At 41.4% G+C, this 20,052-nt stretch overlaps 1 protein-coding gene across 2 annotated transcripts in view; it reads left to right on the forward strand.

Annotated features, from left to right (window-relative positions):
- Positions 1-20,052, forward strand: part of GRID1 (glutamate ionotropic receptor delta type subunit 1) — a 1,160,974-nt gene that overhangs the window by 369,734 nt on the left and 771,188 nt on the right. The window lies entirely within an intron of this gene.

Consider the following 20,052-nt stretch of genomic DNA (forward strand, 5'->3'; position numbering starts at 1 on the left):
GATACAAAGAAAGGCAATGTATATTCCCTACTCTTAAGATGCTTACATTCTAATGGGGGGGGGGGAGGACAAGTATTTATTAAGTGTTTACTATATCCCAAGTGCCTTACAAATATTATTTCAGTTCACAAACAACTGCATACAAATGAGGCACATACAAGACAAATTAGAAACAATCAACAAAATAAGGCACTATCATTGGGGGGGGGACAGGAAAGGCTTCTTATAGAAGATAGTGTCTGATTAACTGGCCTCCAAGGTCCCTTAAAACTCTAAATCTATGATCCCAGATGCCCCCAAGATCCATTTCAACTTATATAATTACAGGAAGTGAAGAAAGACTCATCACCAGATGGCTGGGTACCAGGGCAGAGTTTTAACTGGGGCAAGGTCATGAAGGCTTTGCTCCAGGGTGGAAAATTTATAGGGCACCAGCAGCACTATTTGATTCTGTAATGAATATCCTTTTCTGCCCATCTGGCCCCCGAAATCCTGCATTTTTTCCCACTGACCACATGGGACTCAGAGATTGAGGAAACTTTTTAATTTTACTTTTGAGGGGGGTGTCTTACTCTTCTTCAGTAATCTAGAAATCTTGTATTCCAGGTGGTACTCACTGCCCTTGTCATCCATACCTTTGGCTCAGTCCCTCTCTACTTCCTCCTCACTCATCCTCAATCTTCAATCCTTGTGGTGGCCCAGGGTGGGCTTCCATTCCTGGGTTGCACCTCAGGTGAGCTGTTCTCCCATTCTCCACTCCTAGCTGTGGATTCCCTTCATAAAATTCCCAGTTTGAGTTCTATAGGAAGCCACAGATTTTGAAGCTACAACAACCACAAAGATATGGAAGGTTTTAGATTTGCATCAGGGAAAACAGTCTAAAAATGAACTCATGGAGAAATCTCACCAACAGGAAGAAGCCACTGAGACAGTATTTTATTTGTAAAGATCGATTTCAGGGACCTCATCTGTGGACACTGACTATTAGCATAAGTGATCTTTAGCCCTGAGCATCTCTTTGCAGCATCTCTTGGCCCAGTAGCACCCAATGCTCCATGGATCCAGCATTGGCTGGCCTGCATCCTTCCTTCCAGGAATATGGGCTTGTCTTTGCAGAGCTTACTAAAAGGTACTTGAGCAGTTTTGCAACCTCTTCCCTCCATTTACTTGTTCTTCTTGCTAGGGAGCCACTGTCTGGTAGTTTTATCAATCATTTATGCTTTTTAAAAACAAAATTAAGACAGAAACTAACTCCTAGAGAGGGCTGAATTGGAAAAAAGAAATTGTATTTTCTCATGCCGGCTATTGTATTAGGGCAGACCTAGAGTATGCTTGCAACTGACATGGTGAGCTCGCCTGCTATTATTGGGCCCCTAGTTTACAAAAAGTTGAAATATTTAAGCTTCCATCTCTTGAAAGATCTTTGAGTCCTGATTAAGCTAATATCTGCTTTGCCTTTGATCTGATATATTTTGAGCTTATTATTTTTATTTTAAAAGCCCCAAATAACCATCATTCTAATGGTGCCCCAATTAGCAAAGCATTCAAAATGGATTTGAAATTAAGTATCATCAGGCATCTCCATTAGCAGCCCAGGAGAGGTTCAATGAGCCTTAATTATACCTCAGGTTTGTAAAGGAGACATACCTCTCAAGGCCTTAGGAGAGGAGTAGGCTGGATAGCCTTAAAGTTTGGTATGACCCTTACTACCTACTTTTGAGATACAAAGTCAAGCTGGATAAAATATTATGGGAGATGGGGAGATTAAGAGTTTGGTCTGTGATTTCGTTGGTTTGAGGGAACTCCCAGTGTGGATACTCCCTCCATCACTGCAAATCAGATACCCTTTTCTAATGTCTGTTCTTAAAGAGTTGTCTAGGGCATTGGAAGGTTAAGTCATTTCCTCAAGGTCAAACTGATGATATTGTTCAGAGGAATGAGGTGAGCCCAGATTTTCCCAAGTCTAAGGCTGTCCTATCTACTACCACAGCCTATGTATAATTAGACTTTGCTTATTAATAATCTTCACATGAAGCTTTTGTAGAGGTGCCAGAACAAGTATGTAACTTGAGGGTATTCAATGATAACAGCAAGATCATAGGGCTGGAAGGGATGTTAAAGGCTCTCCAGTCCCACCACCACATTTTACAGATGTGAAAACTGAAGCCTAGAAAGAACAAATGTCAGTGATGGAATGCTGGGCTCAGTATCAGAAAGACCTGAGTTCAAATTGTGCCTCAGACACTTATAAGCTGTGTGACCCTAGGCAAGTCACTTCACCTCTGTCTGCCTTAATTTCCTTATCTGTGAAATGGAGATAATAATGGCACCTACCTCACAGGCTTCATCTACCTCATTTATCTCATCTACTTCCCTGACCTCATAAATCAATGAGATAATTATGGAAGGGATTTTGCAACTTTGAAATACTATATAAATGCTAGTGCTGCTGCTGTTGATATGAGCTGTCCAAGGCCCTACATGGGAGAAGCATGACTAAGCTCCATGTTTGCAGAGCTTTTTAAAAGGGTCTTTGAGCATTTCTTACAATAAATTGCCATTTATGAGCATCTGAACCCAGATCCTCTAACTCCAGAGAGGATACTGACTAAGTTGAGGATAACCAATGCACAAGGTGTATTTGAGACCCCAAAGTTGCGAGTTGAAATCTATTGCATGAACATTTCTATTCTCTTTCCAAATAATCAAATTAAAGGTAGAATCATGTGAACTGAACAGACAAATACCTTAGGAAGGGGATTGAGAATTTGGAGTGTGTACACAGAAGAGTGACCAACATGTTGGAGGATTTCGAGTTTATTCCAGAATCTTTTGAAGGAAGTGGAAGGAGAAGGCTCCTGAAGGAGAAAAGACTTAGGTTAGACATAATGGCTGCTTTCAAGGGAAAGATCATGAATCAGTGGAAGGATTTGCCACTAAAGCACAAGGTCTATGCACTACCTGTGTGACCTTGGGTTAAGTCACTGAAACTGTCTCACTTTTGTCACATATAAAAGTGAGAGATTGGGGGCAGCTAGGTGGCGCAGTGGATAAAGTGCTGGCCCTGGATTCAGGAGGACCTGAGTTCAAATCCAGCCTCAGACACTTGACGCTTACTAGCTGTGTGACCCTGGGCAAGTCACTTAACTCCCATTGCCCTGCAAAAAAAAAAAAAAGATAAAAGTGAGAGATTGGACTAGGTGATCCAGGAGATCATTCTTAGCTTCAGACTTATGACCCTTTACATTTGAAGGGCTGTCACCCAAGAGAGGGGGCTACATATAGTCCACTTGGTCACTAGAGAACACAATGGAGGAGAAAGGAGAGGAAACTACAAAGACATATAGATATGATTTTTATGTGAAAAGAAACCTCCTAATAGTTTGAGCTGCCCCGAAGTGGAAGGGTATGCCTTGGGACATAGTGGGATGCCCCCTCCTTAGAGACCTTCTAGCGAAGTCACTTGTTAGGTTTGTCAACCAGGATATTTTTAGTAAGGTTCAGGTTGGGCTAGATGCCTTTGAGGTCTCTTCTATTCCTTTGAGAATCTATGTCTGTGCTGTTGTTATCAGACTCAAAAAGAAAGTGAATGTCTATGAATGTGTACGTGTAAGTGTGTGTGTGTGTGTGTGTGTGTGTGTGTGTGTGTGTGTGTGAGAGAGAGAGAGAGAGAGAGAGAGAGAGAGAGAGAGAGAGAGAGAGAGAAAGAAAGAAAGAAAGAAAGAAAGAAAGAAAGAAAGAAAGAAAGAAAGAAAGAAAGAAAGAAAGAAAGAGAAAGACTGTTTATGGATATTTGTACATAAGGGAGGCAGTGTGGCATTATGGGAAGAGCATTAGCTCTGGAGTCTGAGGACCTGGGTTTCAATCTTGCCTTCAATACTGACTACTTGGGTATTTAATTAATGGCATTTAACCTTCCTAACTTTCAGGTTCCTTATCTGTAAAATGGACTAGATAGCTTTTGAGGTCTCTTTGGACTTTGTCTTGATCCCTGAAATCTGTGTTTCCACATGCGTATGGATATAAATGTCTCTTTCTGAGAATGTTTGTAAGTGTGTGTATCTTTCTCTTTTTTTAAAAAAATGTGTATTGAATGTGTGTCTTTTTGTATGAAAATGTGTGTGACTGTATATAGGTGAGCATGTTTATTTTCAAGGAGAATAATTGTGTAAACTGTGAATGAGATGAGTCAAGGGGAAATGCTTTGTTGTTATTGAGATACAAACTTCCAGTCTCATCTTCCTCTGCTGAAGCTTCTACCTTCCTAAACCTTCCTTGTCATGTCGAAATTCTGGGTGTTAAAATGGATGGGTTTAAAAAAAAACCCACATAAGTGATCTCCTTGTTTTCTAGCCAAATGAAGCTGGTATTTATCTTCTCAGGGCTAAGTTAAGTTTTCTTTTGCACCCAGGCAGATAAGGCTTGCTCATTTAGGGACCAGTTTCAGCATATAAACTATCAAATACTTGAACACCCAAATGTTAATATACATACAGAGAGATACAGGCACACACAATCTTCTATTTTTTCTCTATAATGAGAGTTGCTATCTCCATTCTGGTTCAACAATGGCCACGGAGTGTGATTGAGCTTAGGAAGCTGTGTTTTTTATGGTATATCAATGGAAAGAACACTGGGTTCAGACCCTGGCTCTGCCACTTACTATCTAAATGTGACCTTGGATCAAATGAGATCATATTTTTAAAACACTTGGCATAGTGCCTGGCACATAGTAGGTGCTTATTAAGTTTCTTCCTTCCTTTAAGTTTCTAGATCTCAATTTCTTCATCTGTAAAATGGGGGGGGGGTTGGCCTCTGAGGAACCTTAATCTCTGATCCTATGAACTCATGCCTGAATAACCTCATTTCCTTTTGGAGAAAGTTACTAGATTGGGAAGCTTTGTATCACAATAGATAGAATGATGGACTTGGAATCAGGAAGACCTGGGTTCAAGCCCTGCCTCTTACATGAGTTGTGCGACTTTGGGAACTCACTCTATATGCCTGAGGCAGAGCCCTGGTTTTGTCTCTTAAGTTGTGATCTTTGTTATTGGAAGGAAGGTCCATATAGAGAATTGTTGACACTGATAAATTTATGGCTCTTTGGAGCATTTGTAGAGACTAGTAGATTGGGGAAATGGCAAGAGACACAGTGACTTGGACCTCAAATTTAGCAAAGAATTTTTTAAAAAAAATTTTTACTCATGGTACCCTGGGGACCAGACAGGGAAATTAAGACTGAATAATGGTATAGTTAAATGGAACTCATTTAAAACCTGGACTCACTGAGTGGTGATTGATTGATGGATTATTGCAAAGCTGGAGGGCAGTCTCTAGTGAAAGACCTTGGGGAGCTGTCCTCAGCCCTCTGTTCAACTTTTCCATCCATAACTTGGATAGAGCATAGATGATATATTTGTCAAATTTCCAGATGGCATGGAGCTGGGAAGGATGGTTAACACACAGGATGACAGAATGAGGATTCAAAAATCCCTTGACAGGCTGTAACAAATTCTGAGAACTTATCTAATAAGACTGAATTTAACAGGGATAAATATAAAATCCTGAATTTAATTAAAAAAGAACTATGCAAGTCTAGGAATTAGGGTTAGAAAAAAGACTTGGGGATCTTAGTGGGCCCCAAGTTTAAAATAATTCAGTAAGATGAAACTGAATCTTGAAAAGAGGGAAATGATTATTAGAGTCAGAGATGAGGAGGGAGGAAATAGCTAGCTAGCTAGCTAGATTAGATAGATGAGAGAGAGAGAGAGAGAGAGAGAGAGAGAGAGAGAGAGAGAGAGAGAGAGAGAGAGAGAGAGAGAAAGAGAAAGAGAGAGAGAGAATGGAAAAGGGAGAAAAGGGGGAGGGGAGAAGAACAGAGAAGATAGATAGGGCCAAAGACAGGGAGATAGAGACAGAGACAGAGAGATGATCAGAAAATCAGTTGGCAATTGTGAGATGGAATGATGACCTGAAATAGGGGTGTGGATGTATGATTGGAGAGAAGAGGGCAAATGTCAAAGATGCTATGGATGTAGAAATGACAAAATTCATCAACTGATCATGTGGGTGAGAGTGAGAAGTTGAAGATAACACTGAAGTTGCAAACCTGGAAACTGGAAAGATAATTGTACCCTCAACAGTAAGAGGCAGAAAGATTCTGAGTTCTATGTTCGATGGGCTGATTTTGATATGTCTACAGGACAACCCTTTTGAAATGCCCAACAGGACCTCGGTGATGTGGAATTGGAATTCAGAAAAGAGACTAAGGATAGATATTTAGAACTGGCAACTGTTTGCACAGAGATAATTATGGCACCAGTGGGAGCTGATGAGGATGCTAAGAGAGTGTAGAATGAAAAGAGAAGCATGCCCAGAACAGAGTCATGATGAGAACCCAGGTGTCTGGACTCCAAAGACACCATTCTTTCCACTGCCTCATGCTGCTTCCCTGGATATGTAACCCTTCTTGTCCTGGAAAGTCTAACCCTGACTCGTGCTATTTTGAGCCAGATGATCTTCCTGTTAGGGGCCTTGGGAAGGTCCAGCAGGTGGCCTTATGTTAAATTGAGAGTTGGCATATTTTAAGTAGTTAAGACTAATTTTTAATTAGTTTAATGACTGCTGACCTTGGAGTCAATGGACAAGGCAGCTGGAAAACACCTTAGAGATCATCTAATCCCAATCTCCTTCATTTTGCTGTTAGGTTGTTTCAGTTATGACTCTTCATGACCCCATTTGGGGTTTTCTTGGCACTGGAGTGGTTTGCCATTTCCTTTTCCAGCTCATTTTACAGATGAGGAATCTGAGGCAAAGAGGGTGAAGTGACTTGCCCAGGGTCACAAAGCTAGTAAGTGTCTGAGGCCGGATTTGAACTCATGAAGGCTTCTTGATTTTCAACCCAGTGCTCTATCCACGGTTCCACCTATCTGTCCCCCTTCATTTTAAAGAAAGGGAAACTGAGGCAGGGCTACAAAGGTAGCAAGTAGTAGCACCAGCATTCAAAGCATGCCAGAGATTCAGAAACCTAGAGCTAGAAAGGACCTCAGAGACCATCTGGTACAACAATTTTATTTTACAGATGAGGAAGGTGGGACCAAGGAAGGTTAAATGGTTTTCCTGAGGTCACACGGATAGTAAATGTCAAAGGTGAGACTTAAACCTAGGTCCTCTGAATGTTTTTTTTTTTTTTTACCATGACACAACTGCCTCCCATAAGTCAAAAAGTCTATACTTTAAATCAAGATCCATGACTTAGCAGCCATATAACTTTGAACATATCACAATTTTTTCAGCCTCAGTTTCCTTATATGTTGTGCAATATTGTTCAGTAGTTTTTCAGTCATGCCCAACTTTTCATGGTCCCATTTGGGATTTTCTTGGCCAAGATAGTGAAGTCATTTGTTATTTTCTTCTCTAGTTAATTTTGCCGATGAGGAAACTGAGGCAAACAGGGTTAAGTGACTTGCCCAGGGTCACACAGCTATTAAGTTTCTAAGGGTAGATTTGAACTCAGGAAGATGAGTCTTCCTGACTCCAGACCTGGTGCTCTATCCACCTGATGTGCAATAGATATAGTAACACTTGTATTGTGTCCAGTCCATTACAGGGCCATTGAGATGATCAGGTGGGCTCCTTTGGGAGGTAATGTAGTAGCTGACATTTATGCTGTGCTTTACAGTTTGCAAAGCCCCTAATATTATCTCATTTGAAACTTTTGAAGTCGGTACTTGAGAGGTATAGTCATAAGGCTATATTAATAATAATTATTATTATTCCCACTTTACAGATGTGGAAACTGAAGAGGTTAGGTGAATTGCCTATGCTCACATAGATAGCAGTTTCAAAGGCAGGATGTGCACTCAGGTCTTCCTGATTTCACATCTAGCACTCTAACAATGCTTCCTCTTAATGGATTCTTCCTTACTGGAGGTCTTCCAACAAAGGCAAGATGACACCTTGTTGGAGATTCTGTAGAGGGGATTCTCAATGAGGCATGGGATGGATTAGATGCTCCCCGAGGCCCCTTTCCTCTCTTATATCCTGTGAAATGAGATAATATACATGCAAAACAATTTATAAACCATAGAGCATGATGTAACTGTCAGCTGGTCTCATTAGTAGCAAACCTGAGTTTCCTGGACCTCTTGTTGGGGCCACGTGGTACTCTGTGGAATGTTCAGGGCAGGAGAGAATGAATATCTCTTCCCTGGGTTAAAGGCCTTTGGGATGGCTCGGGGGCTGCTGGGGTGACAGGTATGAGGCCAGAGGCTTCTGCTGGCAGCCCAGCAGGTGAGCCGGCCCACATGTGCTCCTGCTTGTCTCACTGCCCTACCCCTCTGCCCCAGCTGCAAATAAATAAATCAGCTGTCTTATGTGCCCAGCTCTGGAAAACGACTAGGCCAGTTAATTCCGTTCCCCATACTGGAGGCCCCTGCTTTGCTTTTGTCATTAGACCGCATTAGTGAGCCGCAGCGATAACGTACCCGGGAGACCATAATTAACATGGAATGTGATGAGGTAATTCGGCTGCCCTGGCTGACTCGTAGCCCATCTAGGCAACAGTTTGGAAAGCACTTTGGATTTCCCCTTATTGGAAAACTTAATCAGTATGAGCTACCCTGGCCAAACAGACTTGGTTCAATTCAACCAACATTTATTGGGAAACTAGGATGTGCAAGGCCCTGTGTCCTCAGGGAGAGATTTAAAACATGAAGCAATGGAGCTTCTGTCCTCAAGGATCCAAATGGGGATAGAATATTAATGTTGATAATATTAACTAACATTTGTACAGCACTTTAAAGTTTGCAAAGTTCTTTACATGTGTTATTTCATTTGAACCTCCCAACAGCTTTAAAAGACAGGTGATTGACCCCCTTTTACAGGTAAGGATACTGAGGCCAAGAGCAGTCAAGAGGATTGCCCAATGTTACACAGCTAGTAAATATAAAAGGTCCAAGTCTGGAGCTCTATCCTTTGTACTACCTAGCAGTCTAAGAAGGGAGGAATTATTCTTTTTCTCCTGATCCCCTGTAGCTAGCACAAGACTTGGCAAACAGCAGGTTCAGTGAATGGTGAAGTCAAGAAATTAAGTGACTTATCCAAGATTACATGAGCTGTGTCTGAGGCAGAATTCAAATTCAGGTTTTCCTGACTCCAACACTCCATGCCCCCCCCCCCCCGCCCCACCAGTGGCCCAGTGTAGCAAATGCAAAAAATAATTATACAAAACTAAATTTGATAATGAAAAAGAAGAGCCCTAGACAAGGTGCCCTATGGAATTTGGAGGAGGCAAGGGAGAGTCATCCAGTGGACAGAGCACTCTCTTTGCCGTCAGACTCTGAGCTGAAATCCTGCCTCTCATGCTTAATGCCTCGGTGACTTTGGGAAAGTCACTTGACCTTTCTGCTCTAAAATGACTGGCTTGGACTGATGCCCTTTTAGGTCTCTTCCTCATCTGGGCTATGGTTGTGTGAGATGAGCAAAAACTTCTTGGAGAAGGTGGCCTTTGAGCCAAAACCTGAAGGAACAGGATTTAGAGAGTAGATTTAAGGAATGAATGTGTTCCAGACATGAGAGATGCCCTGTGCAGTAGTGTGAGGCAAGAGAGGCCAGGGGATGCAAGCAGGAAGCAGAGCCTATTAGTCAAGTTTGATTAGAGCAGAATGCGTGGTGAAGAGTTATACGAAAGGTGTCTGAAAGGTGGGCTGGAGTCAGATTGTGGAGGGACGCCAGTGGTAAGCTAAACAATTTGGATTTCATCACACCAAAGGTGGCTGCTCAAACAGATCTTAATTTTTTTCTGTGTCCCTCTAAAAGTAAAAATAATAGCACAGGCAGACTCACTTTCAGGCTGTTAACTAAGCCACTTCCCCCATAATCTTCTGAGTTGGGGAAGACACAGAGCGAGCAGGTCTGTGCTGAGGTCACAAAGAGCCTATTAACTGGTGTTGGGGTCAGAAAGTGCCTGAGTCTGGAATGATTTCTGGAACATCTAGTCTGATACTGTCATTTTTTTATTTGAGGAAGCAGAAGCATAGATAAAAGTACAGTGACTCGCCTAAGATTTCTTCAGTCATTTTTCAGTCGTGTCTGACTCCTTTGTGAGCTCATTTGGGGTTTTCTTGGCAAAGATACCAGAGTGGTTGCTGTTTTCTTCTTCAGTCCATTTTATAGATGAGAAAACTAAGGCAAACAGGGTTAAGTGACTTGCCTAGGGTCATACAGCTAGTAAATACCTGAGGTCAGCGCTGAACTCATAAACATGATTCCAGGTACAGCACTCTATCCACTGTGCCACCTAGCTGCCCCTGCTTGATACTACACAGCCAATAATTAGAAAAACTAGCATTCAAACCCAAGCATTCTGAGATGAGATCCAGGACTCTTTCCACTAGATAATGAGGAGATCCCTCCCTGTATTGGTTATGAACAAAAAGTCACCTAGGTCAACCTGCCTTTTTGAATCCTTCTTCCTCTGAGTTAGTGTCTTGAGACCTGTTGGGTTTTAGTGAGTAAATTCTTTTCTGGATGCTAGTGCCAATGTCATATGGAATGAAGCTTTACTTAGTCACTTCTAGTGGGGACATGATGATATTGGTGACCTTCATTTAGCATCCCTGTAGCTGTTCTCCTTCCCTCCATAGAATCTTTATTCACACTGAGAAGTTAGTGATTCTTTAGATTTGCTTCCTTCAAAGACAGTAGGAGTCTGGACCAGCAAGGAGGACACTGGGCAATGAGTAGAGGAGAGGTAGAAGACTAACATTATCTACTTTCCAGCTATGCTGAGCTCATTTCTTGGTAGAGAGCAAAGGAGCAATGGAGGACAGTGAAAACACATAGGTAATGTTAGCCAGCAGGAGCCCATAGCCTGGGTCTTGAACATGGGGTCTTGGTGTCATGGTGTCTGCTTGTGGTACAAGCAGGTTGAGTGGAGGGTTTTGGACATATGGATTCTTCTCCCCCAATCTCATTGTAGGACATACCCATGAGGCAGGGGGACTATAGTGGAGATTAGTGACCAGGGCCCACTGATTGAGTAGGTACCTCACTGGCACCTTCTATCTATCAAGATTGATAGAGAAATTGGGATTAGTTAATTTTTTTACTCTGTGCCAGAAATGGTACTAAGCTCTGCAGATACAAGTACAAGCAGTTCTTGTCCTTAAGAAGCTGGCATTTGGATAGAGGAGAAAACACATAAAAGGGAATTGGAGAGATAAAGGCAAGGTAGGTGGAAAGGTTGGAAAAATAGCCAGACAGGCCTGAGTATGGTCAAGGAAAGGCAAAAATCACTCTCAGATCCCAGGGTACCAGTTCTAATGAGGGAATGAGGAGGAAACAATACCTTTTTTTTGTGGGGCAATGGGGGTTAAGTGACTTGCCCAGGGTCACATAGCCAGTAAGTGTTAAGTGTCTGAGGCCAGATTTGAACTCAGGTACTTCTGAATCCAGGGCCAGTGCTTTATCCACTGTGTCACCTAGTTGCTCCCAACAATACCTTTCTTAATGCTGTCTGAACCTTTTAAACTTCTTTCATTGCTGTATTCCACTATTAAGTTAACCCATATGGGGCTTGGAGGCCACTAAGACCCTAAGTCCTTTTTTAGATAAACTTTTATTTAGCCACACCTCTTGGAATGTACTTCCTCTGGTCCCCAACCTGCCTTGGAATTTCTAGCTTATTCAGAACAACTCAGGTGCCATTCCTACATAGGGCCTTTACTGACTCTCCTTCCCTCCAACTGTTAATGTTTTCTCTCTCTCTCTTGAAATGATTTTGTATTTACTCATTAGTGTATATGTTGTATCCATCCATTTGCTTTTCCACATATAAGCTGCTTGAAGTCAAGGACTATTTCATTTCCTCCCCTCCCCTCCTTTCCCCTTCCCTTTTCTCTTCTCTTCTCTCCTCCCGTCCCCTCTTCTCCCCTCTCTTCTCCCTTTTCTTCTCCCTCTCCTCTCCTCCTCTCTTTTCTCTTTTCCATTCTCCTCCCCTCCCCTCCCTTCCTTTTCTCTTCTCCATTCTCTTATTCTTCCTTCTCTTCTCCTCTCTCTTTCCCTTTGTAACGATTGGAATGACGCCACCTGCTGGATACTTACTGTAGAAGAGTTCTGCCCATGAAGCAAAGGTCTTTGAGGGCAAGACCAGGAGTCAGGAAGTGACGCGGACTAGTGGGAGGAGGAAGGAAGAGACTGGCGCTCAGTCTCGCTCTTTTTCCTTTGGACTCTGGTGGAGAGCGGAGCTAGAAATGTGCTCTCCCTTTAATAGATAGGAATCTAGGCCTTTCTCTCTCTCTTTACCAAATTCTTGTTTTCCTTAATAAACGCTTAAAGGTCTAACTCTTGCTAAAGCTTATAATTTATTGGCGACCACTCATTAGATATTTTAGACAGACTAGCTAGAATTTTAGCCCTTAACAGATGGCTGACCACGAAGAGGAAAGCTAACCCTCAGTCTTCTGATGTTCTGGTTGGGTAAGAAATTTCCCCTCCCTCTCCCTTTAAATTGCTAAGTACTGGCCCACTGGCTGTGTTTTCCTTTAAATTTTTTCGAATGGACCTTTTAAACTCCCTAATTACCCCATTTTTGATTTTAGTCTGTTTAACCAGACAAATGGGAGATAAGATCATGTTAATGCTTTGTTTTTGTGGATTTTCTATTTTTCTTTTTATTTTTGTTAAAAGAGCCAGCAACTTACTCACACAAGGAAATATCTCTCCCTCTCCCAACCATGCTTTTTCAGAGAAACCTGAAGAGATTCCCGCAGCTTTTCCCAGTTCTAACAGTAATTGTTGCTTTAATTTTGCATGCCTGGAGGCAATGACCCACCCTCTAGAAGCTTTTAATCCCCTAGCACCTGGAGGCAAAGTGGGGGAAGAGGAATCCAGGCCTGAGTTCAAAATCAAGTCTGATTCAAATTGCTCTGGTCCCTCCCCTCCTCTCCAGACCCCACCCTCTACTCCTCCTATGGCCAAGCCCATTGCTTCCCCTGCCTGGGAAGTCCAGAGATCTGATGCGCATGCTCAACTTTCTCTACCTACATTTGCAGCTTCAGGCTCAGCCCTTCCCCAGCCTGGTTGTGCTTCTGAGACAACCTTAGAAAACCCTTTAAACTCCAGATATGCTCAATTTGTTCATAATTTTGCTAACCTGCTTTTGTCTTTAATTAGTAATCTTATAAAGCATTTGTATGGTGAAAAGCCCGACAGACAATATAGAGGGGTTAAAGAAGAAAAACTTAAGCCGAATAAGAATGACAATCATCACCATAGTTCAAGACTCCGCTTCTTTTGCCATGGAAGGGTATATATTTTACAGAAATGTAGAAGTAAGCAGCAAGGTATTGATATGAGTATTGGGGATTTTAGATATCGGAATCAAAAGTGTTCTGAATTCATTCAGAGTATTAATGTCAGTTCAGAGGTTACATAGGATTTCTATGCTATTACATATACATTTTGAAATTAATGGTATAGGTTTATTTTCATAGAGATTTTCATGCTTTTGAGATTGTGTCATACTTAGTTTCTAAAACAAGGAGAATATTTGTAAAAGCTTTTTATAGTCATGTGATCAAGTTTATATTTTATAATACTCTTATTGATATTAAGTTCACATTCATTTAGACTTCCTTAGTTTGAATTTCATTGTCTTTTATTGTTCCATGTGTATTTTCTTCTATTCGTTTATCTATCTAATTTTGAAAAATTGCAAGATGGTTTTGATTTCATAATACAATGTTAATTCTAGGAGTATTGTGCTCCCATATTCTGAGTTGTTTGTTTTTGTTATTTTTTTTTCCTCAACTGATTATTTGATCAAACTCTTTAAAGCATTTCCCTGGCAAATTGGTTGCCATGGCAAGTGTAAATTGATTCTAGAAGTATTATTTTTGATAAGCATATTCCCAAAAAAAAAAAAAATGTATTCTCTGCAGAGGCCCTCCCTTTGCAAGACTAATGTCAAAGCGTCGGTTCATGAGGACAAAAAAAATCGCCCCTCTGGACAAAACTTTCCTCTCTTCCTTTTCTATATTGTTGTTCACATATTATTAGTTAGCAATAGTTATTATATTGTTTTTACTGTTCCGTCAAGGAAACATTTTGTTTCTTGAGGAACAACAGGGGGGACTGTAACGATTGGAATGACGCCACCTGCTGGATACTTACTGTAGAAGAGTTCTGCCCATGAAGCAAAGGTCTTTGAGGGCAAGACCAGGAGTCAGGAAGTGACGCGGACTAGTGGGAGGAGGAAGGAAGAGACTGGCGCTCAGTCTCGCTCTTTTTCCTTTGGACTCTGGTGGAGAGCGGAGCTAGAAATGTGCTCTCCCTTTAATAGATAGGAATCTAGGCCTTTCTCTCTCTCTTTACCAAATTCTTGTTTTCCTTAATAAACGCTTAAAGGTCTAACTCTTGCTAAAGCTTATAATTTATTGGCGACCACTCATTAGATATTTTAGACAGACTAGCTAGAATTTTAGCCCTTAACACCTTCCTTCTTCTCTCTCTACCTGAATCCCTAGCACCTAACAAAGTTTCTGGCATATAATACTGGCTTATTAAATGTTTGTTGAATTACATTGAATTGAGGGTCAAAGGCACATAAGAACAAGGTCTTAAAGTACAGAAAGTACCAACTAAATGCTAAGGAAAGGACCAGTTGAGTATCAAGGGAAATATAATTAATGATTCTCCACTGGGTTGGGCAAAGAGCCTGTATTGTAAGAGTGGTTTTAAAAAGCCAAGGAATATACCATTGGGAAATAACAGAGGCCATTATAAATGAAGCCACTGTGAAAAATCCAATACCTGGCTAAGCAGAAGCTGGCCAGCTTTGGTATCTCCTAGGAGACTCAAAGACCACACTCCCTGAGCCTTGACAGCTGTTGAGAGACTTGGTGGAAGTCCAGGATCACTCAAGGATGGAAAGGATCATGGCTGGTTGTTTGGGGGCAAAATGCTGCCTCTGGGAAGAAGCCTCTCTTTAGGAGAAAAAGTGGGAAGTCCAGGACTCCTGTGGAGGGCTCTACACATTCAGGGAGGTCAATAAAAATGTTTGGGACAGACCATCACAGAATGTCAAGTGGGAAATGACTTTGGAGGCCGTCTAGTCTGGGCCAAACCAAACTGAGAGTCCCCTCCTCATCATAACTAACAAATAACCTTTCAGCTTTGCCCCAGAAACCTCCCTAGGTGGTGACCCCCCCCTTTTCCTGAGGCAGCCATTCCCCCTTTGGACAGCTCTCACTGAGAGCAAGTGCTTCATGACTGAGACCAAATTGCCCCTTGTGATGTCCACCCAGTCCTTCTGGCGCTATTCTTTGGGTCAGATGGAACCAGGCTAATCCCTCTTCTCCACAGTGCTCCTTCAGATACAGGAATCAAACTTTCACATCTTCCCCCCTCCCTGTACATTTTCTCTTCTCCAAGAGAAATCTCTCCTAGATCTTCTAACTTAGTCTCACGTGATATGGTATTGAGTTCATTCCTTATTCTAATTCCCCTTTTCTGGATTCTTTAGATTTTCAATCTTCTTCATAAATTATGACATCTCAAGCTGAAGATTGTCCCTTACATATGGTTAGAGAATAGTGGAACTATTGCCTTTGTGACCTGGAAGCAATACCTTCCTTCCTTCCTTCCTTCCTTCCTTCCTTCCTTCCTTCCTTCCTTCCTTCCTTCCTTCCTTCCTTCCTTCCTTCCTTCCTTCCTTCCTTCCTTCCTTCCTTCCTTCCTTCCTTCCTTCCTTCCTTCCTTCCTTCCTTCCTTCCTTCCTTCCTTCCTTCCTTCCTTCCTTCCTTCCTTCCTTCCTTCCTTCCTTCCTTCCTTCCTTCCTTCCTTCCTTCCTTCCTTCCTTCCTTCCTTCCTTCCTTCCTTCCTTCCTTCCTTCCTTCCTTCCTTCCTTCCTTCCTTCCTTCCTTCCTTCCTTCCTTCCTTCCTTCCTTCCTTCCTTCCTTCCTTCCTTCCTTCCTTCCTTCCTTCCTTCCTTCCTTCCTTCCTTTCTTTCTTTCTTTCTTTCTTTCTTTCTTTTTGGTGAGGCAATTAGGGTTAAGTGACTTGCCCAGGTTCACACAGCTAGCAAGTGTCAAGGGTCTGAGGTCAGATTTGAACTCAGGTCCTCCTGAATCCAGGGCCAGTGCTCTATCCACTGTACCACCTAGCTGCCCCTAGCAATACCTTTCTTAATGTTGTCTTTTTAAAAAGCTTTTCTCATTGCTGTATTCCACTATTAAGTTAACCCATATGGGGCTTAGAGGCCACTAAGACCCCAAGTCCTCTTCTAGATGAACTACTATCTAGGCACACCTCCTTCATGAGCTCACAAAGATAAAGTTTTGAACCCAAGTCTAAGACTCAACCTATCCCCGCTTCTAGATAATGCCCAAGCTCAAAAGGATGTAGCAATGCAACAATACCACATGTAATGATAGGTTTTGGAGCATATCAGGAAGACAGGCAGCTTCTATTGTCTGACCTAGGGAGAATCCCAAAGTTCTGAGTATCTGTCTTATTCTTACCTTGGATGATTGAAGGGCAGTGACAAATAAAATGTCATTTATTGGGGGCAAGGAGGCATTGATAGAAGGCCCATTGGGGCAGACATTGATCAAAGGCTGATTGGATCAGGCCTTGGTAGAAGGCTTACCCACAACAATGAAATCAATCATGGATCCTTTGAAATAGGGAAGAAAACAGAGGAAATGGCCTTGGACTTGGAGTCAGAGGCCATGCTCAAATCCAGGTACTTTTCCTTTCTATCTGTGTTACCTTTAGAAAGTCTTTTGACATTTTCCATCTCAATTTTAGGGATACCCATGTTCAAATCCTTTCTCAGATGCTGATTAGCAGTGATCTAGACAGGTAATATCTGCCTCTCAACCTCAGTTTCTTTATCTATAGAATGGAGATAATAATAGCACCAATGTTACAGAATTTACATCTCTTGGCCTTGACCCAAGCTTTCTTGTCACTGTGCTTTTGTTTATGTTGTCATCTTGTATTGCTTTTTATTGCCAATTTTCTATCTACTGAATTCCTACTAATCCTTTAAAATCCAACCCAAACAATATTTTCCTGGTGAAGTCCCTCCTTATTCTGGGGTTGCTAATGACTCCCACTCCCCCTAACTTTAAACTTTCCATAGCACTTTTCTTTTGCTTATCATAAATTATGTTATATTATAGTAATTTATGTTTCATACATAACTGGGAGACTATATGCTCCATGACACGAGGGCATGTCTTATCTAAGTCTTGGAGTTGATTAGATATGGTAGTGGACAGAGTGCTGGACATTGTGTTGGGAAAACCTGAGTTTCAATCCTATCTCAGACACATATTAGCTGTGTGACCCTGCACAAGTCACTTAATTCCTCTCTCAGGCTCAGTTTTGTTCATTTGTTTCAGTCATGTCCAACTCTTCATGACTCCATTTGAGTTTTTCTTGGCAAAGATACTGGAGTGGTTTGCCATTTCCTTCTCTAGCTAATTTTACAGATGAGCAAACTGAGGCAAATAGGGTTGAGTGACTTGCCCAGGATTACACAGCTAGTCAGTGTCTGAGGATAGAATTGAACTCAGAAAGAGGAGTCTTCCTGACTCCAGGCTCAGTACTCTATCTATTGTACCCACTTAGCTTTCCACAGACTCAGTTTATTCACATATAGAATAGGTAATAATATTAGCATCTTTCTGACCAGTATTGTTGTGAGGGTCAAATGAGATAATATATAGAAAGATTTTTGCAAACATAAAAGTCATATATAAATATTAGGTATTACTACTAGTACTGAGACCAAATTGCCCCTTGTGATGTCCACCCAGTCCACCCTAGTACTACTACTACTCTTATTGTTACTTAAGCTTACCTAGAACCTACCATAGTGCTCTGTTTAGGGGAGGAACAATAAATATATTGAATATAAATTCCATATGTATATATCTCATGTGATATAAGTAATACATAATCAATAATAGTGCAGGCAATAAATATCTTAAACATAAATTATAAATAGTATCAATAATAGCTAGAACTTCTCAAATGAGTTTTCTGTTTAAAATAATTACTGGTATTTATGTAAATACTCAAACATTTACAAAGCACTCTACATACATTGTCTCATTTGTACATTATGACAATTCTCTAAAATAGATGTCCTATGGGTATTATAATCCCCATTTTAAAGAGGAGACCAAGAATCAGGGAGTTTCAGTTACTTCCTCATGGTCATACTACAAGTAAATGTTGGAGGGGGCAGCTAGGTGGCAAAGTGGATAAAACGCTGGCCCTGGATTTAGGAGTGCCTGAGTTCAAATCTGACTTCATACACTTGACACTTACTAGCTGTGTGACTCTGGGCAAATCACTTAATCCTCATTGCCCCACAAAACAAAACAAGACAAAACAAAACAAGACAAAACAAAACAAGACAAAACAAAACAAGACAAAACAAAACAAGTAAATATTGGAGGCAGGATTTCAGTCCATTATTTCCAATACCAAATCCGGCACTTTATCCTTGTACTACACTGCCCCTTCTAAGATACTTTGAGCAGTACTGAACATCAAATAATTTCTCATGTTAATTCCTGCCCCAAAGTAGGGTTTCGGTTTCCTGGAGATCTTTATGTTTAATTCAGCCACAGTTTTGGAGTCAACCACTAAGTTACTATACCAGAATCCTGTCTTGTTAAAATCAAGATGCAAAATATATAAAACCCAAGGAGGAGAAAATATGGTTGCCTTTTAGGTAGTATTGATAGAGGAGCTAGATATTTCCATCAGTTCTTCTCCCTGCTTCTCTCTGTAGTCTCTGCCTCATTTTCTCCCCTCTCTTCATCCTTAGGGAGTTTCCTCGATGAATCAAAGGAATCTCTGCTGAGGACCCAGCACTTTCAGAGTAGCTAAAAAGTTTCCTCTTGCAGCAGATGGTCTGCCATCAGTGTTTGAAAGTTGCATGTGTTTTCGCTGAGTTTGGAAGCAAGCTAAAACATGTTGAGTGAATGTTTGCTTCTTATAGGAAGCTCTGGGTTATTCTGCAAGACTTCAGACTTTCCTTTCGACTGATGTGACCACCTGCAATTGGCTACTCTCATCTAGCTTTGATTATTTCAAATTCCAAAGGGTCAGTGATTTTTCAGAAGCATTTTTTCTATGTGCTATTTTGTGCTCTGAATCTGGAAAATATAGTTGGTGCTAGTTGCTTCCTTTCCCCTTCTCCTTCCCCTATCTGCTGTTTGCACTAGGTGTCCAAACTGATGAGTTTGCCATTTCAGGGTGCTTTGCTGAACCCTGGGGTCTGGGAACTGTTTTCTTTGGCTTTTGTTGGATGAAATATACAGTACACAATGAATGCTCTGTCTATGAAGTCAAGGGACCTGAGTTCAAATTCTGACACTTCCTATTTGACCTTGGTCAAGTCCCTTATCTATCTGGGCCTCAGTTTTCTCCTCTGCAAATGAAATGATTAGACTAGATGACTCTGTAAGGACCCTTCTGGTGTTTGATCTATGATCTTTGATCCTCTGTCAGTAAACTGAGCATACTGGGTCAAACCGATCCTTCAGTTTTCTCATCAGTGAAAGAAAGGGGCTGGATTAGATTACTACCTGTCCAGTTCTAAATCTGTAAACCTATGAAATATTTTTGTGCTGTAAATTGAGATGTGGAGGAAGCCTGGCATAGAGGGGGAAAAGCCCTTGTCTTTGTATCAGAAGACACAGGGCTGCCATTTTTTTAGTTAAGTAATTGGTTTTCAGTTTCCTCATCTGTGAAAAGAGGGGGGTCTAAATTAGATTGGACTAGATGCTCCTAAGGCCATTTCTGGCTTTAAAATCTAGAACCCTGGCCTCCCTAATGCCCTTTCTGTTTCTGAAATGCTGTGCTTTTCCTAGACATCAGGTCTAGGCTCCACCATGTTGAACATCACTATGAATTTTACTCATCATTGGAAGTTGTATTGTTACTCAAGATGAGTTTTACCTCAAGGGAGGCATATGGGGCCCACCAGAGGACAACCAATGCCATCCTCTTGCTCATGTTTCCTCT

The sequence above is a fragment of the Dromiciops gliroides genome, chromosome 2 (genome assembly GCF_019393635.1).
Source record: "Dromiciops gliroides isolate mDroGli1 chromosome 2, mDroGli1.pri, whole genome shotgun sequence".
In the NCBI taxonomy this organism is placed as follows: domain Eukaryota; kingdom Metazoa; phylum Chordata; class Mammalia; order Microbiotheria; family Microbiotheriidae; genus Dromiciops; species Dromiciops gliroides.